Source organism: Monodon monoceros, unplaced genomic scaffold (genome assembly GCF_005190385.1).
Source record: "Monodon monoceros isolate NGI ecotype Baffin Bay Population unplaced genomic scaffold, NGI_Narwhal_1 Super_Scaffold_22, whole genome shotgun sequence".
NCBI classification, from domain to species: domain Eukaryota; kingdom Metazoa; phylum Chordata; class Mammalia; order Artiodactyla; family Monodontidae; genus Monodon; species Monodon monoceros.
Window position 1 is genome coordinate 109,634,987 of NW_021703779.1, and position 12,048 is coordinate 109,647,034.

Consider the following 12,048-nt stretch of genomic DNA (forward strand, 5'->3'; position numbering starts at 1 on the left):
TTACACCTGCTTCTTCCTACCCCCAAGTACACACACACACACACGCACACACACACACGCACACACACACACACACCCTTTAAGGGAAAAAAAGGAAAATGATGCAAAACTAGAAGCTGATGACCTATCTCACAGTATCTAGAGCAGCGGCGTCCGGGGCCGGGGGCCGAGGCCGCGGAGCTCGCGGAGGCAAGGCCGAGGACAAGGAGTGTCTCCCCGTCACCAAGCTGGGCCTCCTGGTCAAGGACATGAAGATCAAGTCCCTGGAGGAGATCTGTCTCTCTTCTCTGCCCATCAAGGAATCTGAGATCATTGACTTTTTCTTGGGGGCATCCCTCAAGGATGAAGTTTTGAAGACCATGCCTGTGCAAAAGCAGACCCGTGCTGGCCAGCGGACCAGGTTCAAGGCATTTGTTGCCATCAGGGATTACAACGGACATGTTGGTTGAAGTGCTCTAAGGAGGTAGCCACTGCCATCCATGGGGCCATCATTCTGGCCAAGCTCTCTCTCCATTGCCCCCGTGCGACGAGCCTATTGGGGGAACAAGATCTGCAAGCCCCACACTGTCCCTTGCAAGGTGACTGGCCTCTGTGGCTCTGTGCTGGTGCGCCTCTTCCCTGCCCCCAGGGGCCCTGGCATCGTGCCCAAGAAGCTACTGATGATGGCTGGCGTTGACTGCTGCTACACCTCTGCGGGGGGCTGCACTGCCACGCTGGGTAACTTCACCAAGGCCAATTTGGATGTCATTTCCAAGACCTACAGTTATATCACTCCTGATCTCTGGCAAGAGACTGTGTTCACCTAGTCTCTGTATCAGGAATTCACTGACCATCTTGAAAAGACCCACACCAGAGTTTCCGTGCAGAGGACTCAGGCTCCAGCTGTAGCCACCACATAGTTTTCTATAAGAAAAATAAAGTGAATGAAGCTAGTTTAAAAAAACAAAACAAAACAAAAAAACTTTCCTTTTTTCCCTCACCCACTCTACCACTTTCCTTGGACTGTTACCAAGTTTGCTCTGGCAGTATTGGGGCTGGCTGCCAGCCTCTTATGCCTACTGGAGCCACTGTCCCCCTCTACCCCAGAGGTCACAACTTGTTATTGGTCTCTCACCACCAGTGCCCTCGACTTGGAGGCCAGATGACTTTGTGTCTCCTTACTTCTTTGTAAAGAGTCCCCAGTACTCTATATCCCAACTTCTGTGACTGTGATCAGTTCAGTTATCAACATGAAATCTGTTTCCTCATCTCTAAAACAGTAATAATGTAATAATAATAATATCTATCTCAGAGGGTTGTTTGTGAGAATTAATTGAGATTTTTCTGGGTAAAACACCCAACACAGCGCCTAGCACATAGTAAAAGCTCACTAAATCTTATTGACTAGCATCTATTTCACACAGATGCACTTCAGTCACACAGGAAGTGGACTGAGTAGGGACTTGAACTAAATTTTTATGACTTGGCCCAATGTATAAGTTCATGGGTATTTCCACTTATCCTAGAAGGGAACTTTGAATTTCTTTTCAACTTACTTTCTGAGTATCTACTATGTGTAAGGTGCTTGGGCTTGGCACTGGAGATAACGAGATGAATAAGACATTATTCCTGTCATTGAGTTCATTTTCTCATAGGGGGAGAATGGTGGCTGAGTGAACAGTTACAGTACAAGGAGATAATGTTGTTATCAGTTGATGCAAAACTTTGTGGAAGCACAATTGAGAGACAATTGGTGTAAAGTGAGGATAAAGGGAAAAATTCCAGCATGAGATGTCACCTCAGGTGAGTCTTGTCAGATGAGTGAGAGTGGTCTTATGAAGGGGAGAGGTATGAGTGTGTAGCTGGTGGGAGTTGTGAACAGGACCCAAGTCCAGGCTAAGGGACTGGAACAAGTAGGATCTTAGTGGGGGAGAGTATTTAAGGACTGAAGCATGAGGAATGAGGCAGGACATGAAGTTAGAGAGTCAAGTAGAGGCCAGGTCATGAGAATTCTTAGACACCAGGTTATGGAACTTTTTCCTGAGAGTAATGGGGAGAAATAATTGGTTGCAAATAGGAGAATGACATAAATATTATATTTAGATATGACATTTAAAAAGACTCAGGTGGGTAAACCAGATAAGAGATTATTGTAGTAGTACAGGTTAGAGATGATGTTGGCTTACACTAAGGTAGTAGTAGTAGAAACAAAAAGTATATATCTGATAGGAGATATTTTTAGAAGATAGAATGGACAGGACAGGACTTACTGATGGATTGGATATAAGGGGTGAGGAAAAGAGAGAAATCCAGGGTTATAATAAGGATTTTGGCTTAAGCAATTGGGTAAATGTGGTGGCATTCAGTAAGATTGGGAACATAGAAATTTTCCCCTATCCTCTCCTTTTGCACCTGAGGAAACAGAGTCCTTCAGAGAGGAAGTCGTGTGAGGTTGCACAAAAAGTTAGGGACAAATGGCGGAACCTGGACTCATTTTTTATTTAGTCTTTGCTCAGTACTTTTTCTACTGCACCAAAAAGTTCCTGTGCTCAGCAGTCTTTGTACATTGGTAAGAGACAAATGAATCAAATTAGCATCAAAAGCCCAACATCAAAGCAGGGAGGGTAAATGGTTGGGTCATAAATCTACAGTTTTGTTAACATGACACATTAAAGAGAATTTATTCACTAGGCATTGATTTTTTTCTTTTAGCATTGGACTTGAAATGAATGATTTCATATAAAGCAAAACACACTACCCTTGGTATTTAATGAGAGAAGAATCACAGCCTAGTCGAGAAGAGAAGTGGTTCCTGACCATGAAGAAAGAAAGGCCTTGGTGATGAGGGAGAGATAGTTTTTATTCTCTAAGGAGTTTCAGTCCTCAGGAACCTCTAAGTCTGGTAAAGGAAATATTCATTCATCCAATATATATCTGTTGGGGACTTATATTCTAGGAACTATTCTAGGCTCAGTGGAATATGGGTCCCCAATAAAAATATATTGGATGAATGAATATTTAGTTGGGGAAATAGACAACAAAGAATACATTTAATATGTAAATAAAATATATAGGATGTTTTACTATATATTAGTAAGTGCTAAGGAAAAATATAAAACAGGTGTTATGAACAAAACTGTGTCCCCTCCAAATTCATATATTGAAGTCCCAACTGCCAGTGCCTCAGAATGTGACTGTATTTGTAGATAAGAACTTCAAAGAGTTTTAAATTAAACTGGGGTCTTTAGGGTGGGCCCTAATCCATTGTGACTGATGTCCTTAGAAGAAGAGGAAATTTGGACACAGACATGTACAAAGGGAAGACCTTGTAAAAAACACAGGGAGAAGACAGCCATATATAAGCCAAAGAGAGAGGCTTCAGAAGAAATAAACCCTGCTTACTCCCAGACTTGTAGGCTCCACAAGTGTGAGAAAATAAGTTTCTGTTCTTTAACCCACCCAGTCTGTGGTACTTTGTTATGGTACCTCTAGAAGACTGCAGGGATATATACATACAGCAGGGGAAGGGGATAGGGAGTGCTGGAGTGGGACTAGGTTTTCAATTTCACCTAGAGAAGTAGGTGACATTTGAACAAAAAATCTAGAGGAAGTGAAGGAGCATCACATAGAGATATCTGGGGAAGAATGTTCCAGGCAGAGGAGACAGCTAGTGTAAAGACCTTGAAGTGGGGGTGTGCCTGGTGAGTTTGAGGAACAACAAGAGAAGCCAGGATGGCTAAAGTAGAGTGAGTAAAGTCAGAGAGTTAGTAGGTGGTGGATCAGATCATGTAGGGCCTTTTAGGTTATTGTATGGAATTTTATTCTGAGTGAAAATCAGATCTTGCCACTGTGGAAGACAGTTTGTTGGTTTCTTAAGAAGTTAAAGATAGAATTACCATATGACCCAGAACTTTTATGTACATACCCAAAAGAATTGAAAACAGAGATGCAAATAGATACTTGTATATGAATATTCATAGCAGCCTTATTCATAATAGCCATAAAAGGAAACAACCCAATGTCCAACAACAGATGACTGGATAAACAAAATATGGTATAGCCATACAATGGAATATTGCTCAGCCATAGAGAGGAATGAGGTATGGGTACATGCTACAACATGGATGAACCTTGAAAACATCATGATAGGTGAAAGAAGCCATACACAAAAGGCCACATATTGTATGGTTCCATTTATATGAAATGTTTAAAATAGGCAAATCCATAGCCACAGAAGACAGATTAGTGGTTGCCAGGGGCTGGTTAGAGGGCAGAATGGGGATTGACTATTTAATGGATATGGGGTTTCCTGTAGGGGTGATAAAATTCTACAACTAGATAGTGGTAATGATTGCACGACACTGTGAATGCACTAAAAATCACTAATGGTAAGTTGTATGTTATGTGTATTTCATCACAATAAAAAATACTTAGATCCAAAGAAGTATTTTGAATAAAGTGGCATGATCTGACTTACATTTTTAAAAGATCATTCTGGCTTCTCTGTTGAGAAGGAAAGTATAGGTGGGTGGCAAGAATAGAAGCAAGGAGATCAATTTGAGGCTCTTTAGTAATCAAATCAGGAGATTAGACAGGTGGATAGGAGTCTGGAACTTAGGGGAGAGGTCTTGGGAAGGAGATACTAATTTGGAAGTCTTCAGCATATAGATGATATTTAAAGCCATGAGACTGGTTGGGATCACCAAGAGATGGTTCTCCCATTTCATATAGACTTTAGTCCCTTACATGGTGGAACTTTAATTCCAATAGAGGAGACACAGTTTCTTTACAGTAAGAGGACTTCAACTTTTAACAGGAGATGATCTTCACCCTGGGGAAGCTTGTCTGTTGGGAGAAACTGTTGTTACCCTGATGTATCCCCAGTGTGATGGAGAAGCAATGGTCTCCTTACTCTAAAGATCTCCCAATATGACTAGGGAGACATTGTCCACTCACTCTAAGTAGCCCCCAGCCTTAGAAAAAAGCATTGCTCCACACCAGGGAGTTTCCCCCAGTCTAATGGGGAAGGCATGGACCCCACTCTGGATTCCCTAGTCCTTATGCCTGTAGCTCGGAGGAAGGGGCAGAGCAGCAGCAACAACTCACAGAACTAAAGTTAACAATGAAGAGATCCATGCATGTCACAGCCCAAAGCTGTATACCAGTTAATGTCCATGTCTGGGAAGAGCAATTAGAGCTCATTAATTGAGTTGCTGGTAACACTGCCATTCTCAAGGCTAATTATCTTTAATTGGAGTTGTCTACTTTGATAATAAGCATTCAGCCTCCTTCCATTCAGTTTAACAATGTTCCATGCACTATCCTAGACACTTCAGGGAATACACTTTAAGGAGCTCAACGTTTTGTCACGGGACCATCCTGGTACATAGATAACTCCAACCTAAGGCAGAAACTGATGAGTATGGTAGAGAGTCATATACTAGGGTTAGATCAGTACAAAGATACTTAAGGGGAGGGGAGCATTTGATGGAGCTTTACAGAGGAAGCAACGTTTGAACTGGAACTTAGGAGAATGAGTAAAATTTCCACAGGCATTCCAGGCAGATACAACAGCATAAGCAAGTGATTGGGGGTTGAAGAATACAGAGTATATATAGTTACTAATAAAAATATTAATTTATTTATCTCATTTATTCATTAATTTAGCAAATATTCACTGAGTACTTTTTATGTTCTAGGAACCCTCCTCAGTGCTTTGGATACTGCAGTGAGCAAAATAAATCCCCTGTCCTCATGGAGCTTTCATTCTAGACGGCTGGGATAGATCATAAACAAATAAGCAAATAAGTATGTAATTTGTTAGGTAATAATAAGTGTTTCAAAGAAAAAAGCAGAATAAAGGGGTAGAGAGTGATGGGGGAGAAGTTGCGCTATTTTATACAGGGTGGTCAGGGAAGTCATGTCTGCTAAGATGTCATTTGAGTAGAGACCTAGATGACATGAAGAATGAATTAAATATATATCTAGTGTAAGAACATTTCCAATGCAGAAAATAGCAAGACTCTGCGGCAAGAGTATGCTTGCTATATCCTGGGATCAGCAAGGCCTGAGCAACAGAAAGAACAAAGTTATCATTTACCTAGAAGAGGAAGCCTAGGATAAGGAATAGGCTTGGGATTTATGGAAGATCTGGAGTTTGGTTTAGGGCATTTTAAGTTTAAGATGTTTATTAGCTAGCCAAGTGTAGGTGTCCAACAGGAAGTTGGATATATTAATCTGTAGTTTAGGGGATACGTGCTTCTGAAGCTGAAAGTTGGGAAATTGATGGCACATAGATGATATTAAACATGATGTGACTGGATGATATCACAAGGGAGGAACTGTAGATGGAGACATGGTCTATGGACTGAGCTCTGAGTTGCTCCAGTGTTAAGCATTTGGATTGATGAGGAAGAACCAATAAAAGAGACTTGAAAGAAATGGTGAGTGGTGGTTTTTGTAAAAGTGAAGGCAAGAAGTAATGAAGCTTTGAATTACAGTTCTGGCAGCGGGGATGTATAAATAGGTCAGAGTTTAGCAAAGCATCATAGGAGTAAAATCATCAGCATTGGGCATGGGTGTGAGGGTGGACACACAGAGAGAAGGGCACAGAAAGCTTCCTGGGCATGATTCTGGCTCAGACAACTTGGTAGATTGTGGTGTCCTTAACTAATACAGGGGCTATTGTCAGGGAAGGGGAGAACTGGTTTGAGCAGAGGGAAGTAGAAGGAAGAGTCAGGGAAATGTTAAGTTCAATTTGAGACAGTTGAGTTTGAAATTCTTGTAAGGCATTCAAGAGGAAATGTCAGATTGGCAGTTGGAAATGCCAAGACCTAGAACCATATAAACGCTGACATTGTTTCTTCAATCACTAATCACTATGTGTCTATCACTCAGTCTCACAATGTGGTGTCCACTGATGGGTGAGGGTTGGAGGGAAAAGATATTTAGTAAGGAGGAGATTCAAATTTCTGAATCTACTCTGTCAGTAACTCTGGGACCTTGGGCTAGTTATATCATCTCTCTAAGCCTAGGTTTCCTCATTCGTAAATGGGAGACAGTGTTAATACTTCATTGGTTTTCTTTTTGAGGATTAAATGAGTAATTGCATAGAAAAAATCTTGAGAGAAGTAAGTGCTTACAGAATTTTGATTGAGTGAGGCTACGAATGGATTAGTTTGAGCACTTCCCAGGAGCACAAAGGAACTCCAGATGGGGAGCTACAAACCAGGCAGGGCATGCCTGGGGCGCGAATGAGGAGTAGGAATAAAAAGGACCTTTCTGGAACTTCCTGGAAGCTCCCTAGAGATCCTAGAAATTTAGGTGGTGACCTTCAAGAAGGGCTGCCGGGAGGTCCCATCTCACTTGCATGCTTAGTCTGTCTTGCACATAGAGAGCATGAAACCAGCTGGAACCCCTCTCTTGTGGTATAGGGAATAAGTCCTCTGTGCCAATTTCCCCAGAAAGGGAGCTGTCTCTGGGGACTAGATGGAGATTAGATGGGGAATAAGGGACCAGGAACTCAGGGTTTGTAGGCAGAGCAACACTGAAGTGGGTTAGTGGTGACTGGGCAGGGGCAGATAGAGATAAAGAGGGAAAAGGTAAAAAGTTTTATAAAATCACAGCAATACTACATGAAATCAAGAGAAAGACAAACAGACAGCCAGACTGACTGACAGAGGCTGGAAATGGAATGAGAAGGTAATTTCCACTACAGTAGTGCCTGTCAAAACCTAGCAGAGGGCCTGACCCTCAGTAGGTAGGTAGGTAGTGAGTATTTGTTGAATGAATGAATGCATGAATGGGGCAGGGAGCAAGTTGGGAGGAGAGAAAGACAGGGACAAAGAATTGTATGAGTGGTAGAAGAGTGATTTTGTAACTGAAATCAATTCAACATTTATTGATCTCCTATTGCCTGCCAAGTACTGAGAAAATTAGAGCCTGGAGGCATTGCGCTGAGTCACGAATAGCTCTGAGCTCTAGTAGGCTGGCAGCTGTGTTAGAGAGCAGCATTGGAAAGTGGGCACTGTTATCAATTGTTGACATTCTGGATATTCCCCAGAATATCCTTACACTGCCTCCTTCTGGTGTGCTTAGTGTCCCCTGCCCTTCTATAGGTCAAACTTTAGGAAACCCAACAAGCATGTTTTAATATGTTATTACCATACAAAACTGGGAAGAAACCTCAATTGGAATGTCAGGCACTAGAACCCTGGAACAAAGGTATCATCATTCCTATTTTAGAGATGAAAAAACTGAGGCTCATAAGTTGAATGGCTTGCTCAAGATCACACGGTAGCAAAGCCAGTGTTCAAACAGAGTTCTTTTTGCTGTTCAGTGCTCTGTCCTCTCTCTCCCGGCTGCCTTCATAAATTCTGCATACACGTAACCCCCATACCACCTTCCAAAGACTGGATAAATGAAAATTCAGACATCTGAAGGCAGCACATGTTGAACAGAGGCATATGCTGCACGGAAGAGTCTTGACTTTACATCAGGGACTCACATAAGAAGACTCTCAGTGCAATTCAATTATTATCTCATTATTAACTCATTCACTGAATCCCTCATGTATTCAACTATGGTTCAAACATAGCTTGATCTCATACTATGTGCCCAAAAGAGTTGTGAGTGTAAATAGAAGCAAGTCGGAAATGATGAGTACCTGGAGAACATTTCACTCCACTGGGTGATGGGGAAACCAAGGATAACAATGATAATAGCTAACATTTAATGAGTACTTACATTGTTCCAACTACTTCCCATGGCTTAACTTCTTTTATCCCCAAAATAACCCTATGAGGTGTAGGTACCACTATTTCCCTCGTTTCATGACTAATAAATGGAGGCCCAGAGAGATCACACAACTTGCTTAAGGTCACACAGCTGTGTGGCAGAACTGGGATTTGAATCCAGAAAATCTGACTCCAGAGTCCCCAGTGACAGTTCCTGGCTGGAATAAGTGCTAAATTCTCCATCCTCTTCTTTCACTCATTCTCACATTCCTTCCCCTCCTGTCAAAGAGAATCCCACTCCCCTTCCTGTATCATTCTCTTTACCATCCCTATGATTTTGTTTCTTCTGTTACCTTTGCCAGGGATGCTCTCCACATTGCTTTATCTTGCCCCATAAAAACTCTCCTTTACTGAAAATGGCAGTTCAGATGTTGCCAACTCCACCATGAAGCTTAACGTGAACCCCCCTAAGAAATGTGAAGTGAGCTCTTCCTCATTCTCTTCAGGATGCCATGATTTTGATTTAGATGTTTTGTAGCACTTACTATGTCCTGCTTATATTTTTGTTCTTATATTGTTGTTACTGTAATTTATCTTTACTCCTCATTGCAGTTTCATGAAGAGCTAGGACCAAGTCTGGAACCCTCGAAATGTTTGGCATGGTGCTTAGGGGTTGTAGGTGTTTGTTTGCATGGAAGTAAGTTATCTGATGCTTGGTTCCCCAGACACACGTGAGCCTCATGCAGTAAGTCTCAGTTCGTGAATATAAGTTACTTCTACCTACCTACCTTATAAAGGCATTCTTCACATCCTTGCTTGGGGCTACAGATAATGGTGTGGAACATGGTTGTGATGATGCAATAAAAGATAGCGATGAACTTGTTTTCACCTTGGAATGCCGGTGAATGACATTTAGGTACATAGAGGTGACTGCACCATAGAAGATGGCCACCAGAGCCAAATGGGAACTATAGCTGGGAATGACTTTGGGATGGAAAGGTGCATAGTGGAGGGCAAGTCAGGAGGGTCCATAGGAGATGAGGATGAACCTAAAGGGCCAAATCAGGCTCATGTACTGCCACCCAGCAGCAGCAGTTCACTGAGGCTAGTAGTGTAAGAGAATTTCAGATTTAGCACAGCCTGGATCTTACAGGTAAAGGAGGTACAGTAGAGTGGTGACATAGTGGACATGAGGATTACACTGAAAGTGTTTACTCTTATCCAGTAGCTGGCCACCAGACCCACGGAGACCCTCTCTAAAGAAGTGGGTAACACAGAACATTACAGATAGCCCAGATTTAGGCCATGGCAGCCAAGTGGAAGCAGGGAGGAGGTAGTTTGTTACCTGGAGAAAGTAGTGGGCCAGGAAGAGAGTCAGGGTAGAAGGCAGGCCATTGGCCGGTATGTGTGGGCTGCTGCTATTGCAGTAGCAGATGTCCAGGAAAGAGAGATTGCTGAGGAAAAGATACATAACACGGCATGGTGCAGTTGGTTAAGCCAGATGAGGAGGATGAGGAGGACATTGCCAACCAGAGAGATAAGGTAGACTGACAGGGGCTTCCCTGGTGGCGCAGTGATTGAGAGTCCGCCTGCCGATGCAGGGGACGCGGGTTCGTGCCCCGGTCCGGAAGGATCCCGCGTGCCGTGGAGCGGCTGGGCCTGTGAGCCATGGTCGCTGAGCCTGCGCGTCCGTCCGGAGCCTGTGCTCCGCAGTGGGAGAGGCCACAGCAGTGAGAGGCCTGCGTATCGCAAAAAAAAAAAAAAAAGACTGACAGTATGATGCTGAAGAAGAGTACTTGTACTTGTGGATAATTGGGTAGCGTCAGGAACAGTCATCACTGTAGAATTTTCTGTCCATTGTCTTCCCCAATGTTGGCTTTAGGGGGGAAATGATTATAGAATCATTTGGGTGCTGTCTGGACTGATGATCCCTTAGACCCTGACCATTTTACCGAGTCCATGAAAATGGTCACAGATTGAGTACCCTGAACACAAACTAAGTCCCTAACTGAGAGAGTTGTATCCAGTTAGGATTTGAAATACTTTTGCTCACATATTGCCAAGGTTTCTTCTCTAACCTTGTCCTCCCCTTGCAGATTTGGATACTACCGAAGGAATTCTGAGGGGGTGTGTTTCCTTCTACAACTTCTTTCTCCCAGGCCATCAAAGTGTGCAAGAAGGGAGCAGTTCCTTGGTGAAATGAATGCATGAGTGAATTAATGCGGAGACCTCTGAATTTTTTTAGGCCTTGTCTGGGGTCAGATGAATTTTGAGTACAGTCCATTATTATGAAAATTTTATTCCCCTTCCAAAGCCCACCTATCCTCATGTTGCTATTTTTTGTTTGGTAATTTCTACCTTCTTTTAGGAAACTTAAGATTTCTAAGGAAGCCACTGTGGAGGTGGGGAAAATGAAAAGAGGAGGATGAAAATATCAACAAACCAAACTGGCCAGCTCAGTCAATTTGATTCAGATAGTTGCATCAAGTAATTGACAGTTACATTTGATTATTTAGGGTTGTATGGCCATGGAGACAGAACATTTTATTTTCAGCTATTCATTGTTGTGTAACACATAGTCAAGGACTCAAAAGGGAATGTTTCAAATTAAGTCATACTTAAGGCTAAGTTTGTAGTCACCCAAGTAACTACTTGATTCAATGATAAAAATGTCATTGAACCAGTTGTAGTGGTGGAGTATGGGCAGAACTGAAGACCTTGGCTTTCAACCTGTTCTTGAGTGGTGTGGCTGGAACAATTACAATTGACTTGTATCCTGCTTGAAGCCAGCAGGATAGGTGAAAAACTAGATTTATAAAACAAATGCATACCAAGTCTTTCTATTTTTTTCATTTTGAATCATTGTTCTCCTTTTATTTTGTTTTTTAAATTTATTTTCATTTATTGAAGTGCAGTTGACTTACAATATTATATTTGTTTCAGGTTTACAGCATAGTGATTTGATATTTTTATAGATTACACACCATACAAAGTTATTATAAAATATTGATTATATTTCCTGTGCCGCACATTACATTACTGTGACTTATTTATTTTATAACTGGTAGTTTCTACCTCTTAATCCCCTTCATCTGTTTCACCCCTCCCCGCAATCCTCTTCTCTTTGGTAACCATTAGTTTGTTCTCTGTATCTGTAAGTCTGTTTCTGCTTTGTTATATTTGCTAAGTTGTTCTGTCGTTCTGGGTTTTTTTTAAATTTCACATATAAGTGAAAACAGAGTATTTGTCTTCATCTGACATAATTCACTAAGGAGGGTATTTCACATAAATACAAGATTTCATTCTTTTTATGACTGGGTACATTTCCATTATA

The 12,048-nt window shown here is 42.0% G+C and overlaps 1 pseudogene; it reads left to right on the plus strand.

Annotated features, from left to right (window-relative positions):
- Positions 1 to 233: 233 nt before the first annotated feature.
- LOC114906298 lies at positions 234 to 927 on the plus strand (annotated as a pseudogene).
- The last annotated feature ends 11,121 nt before the right edge of the window (positions 928 to 12,048 follow it).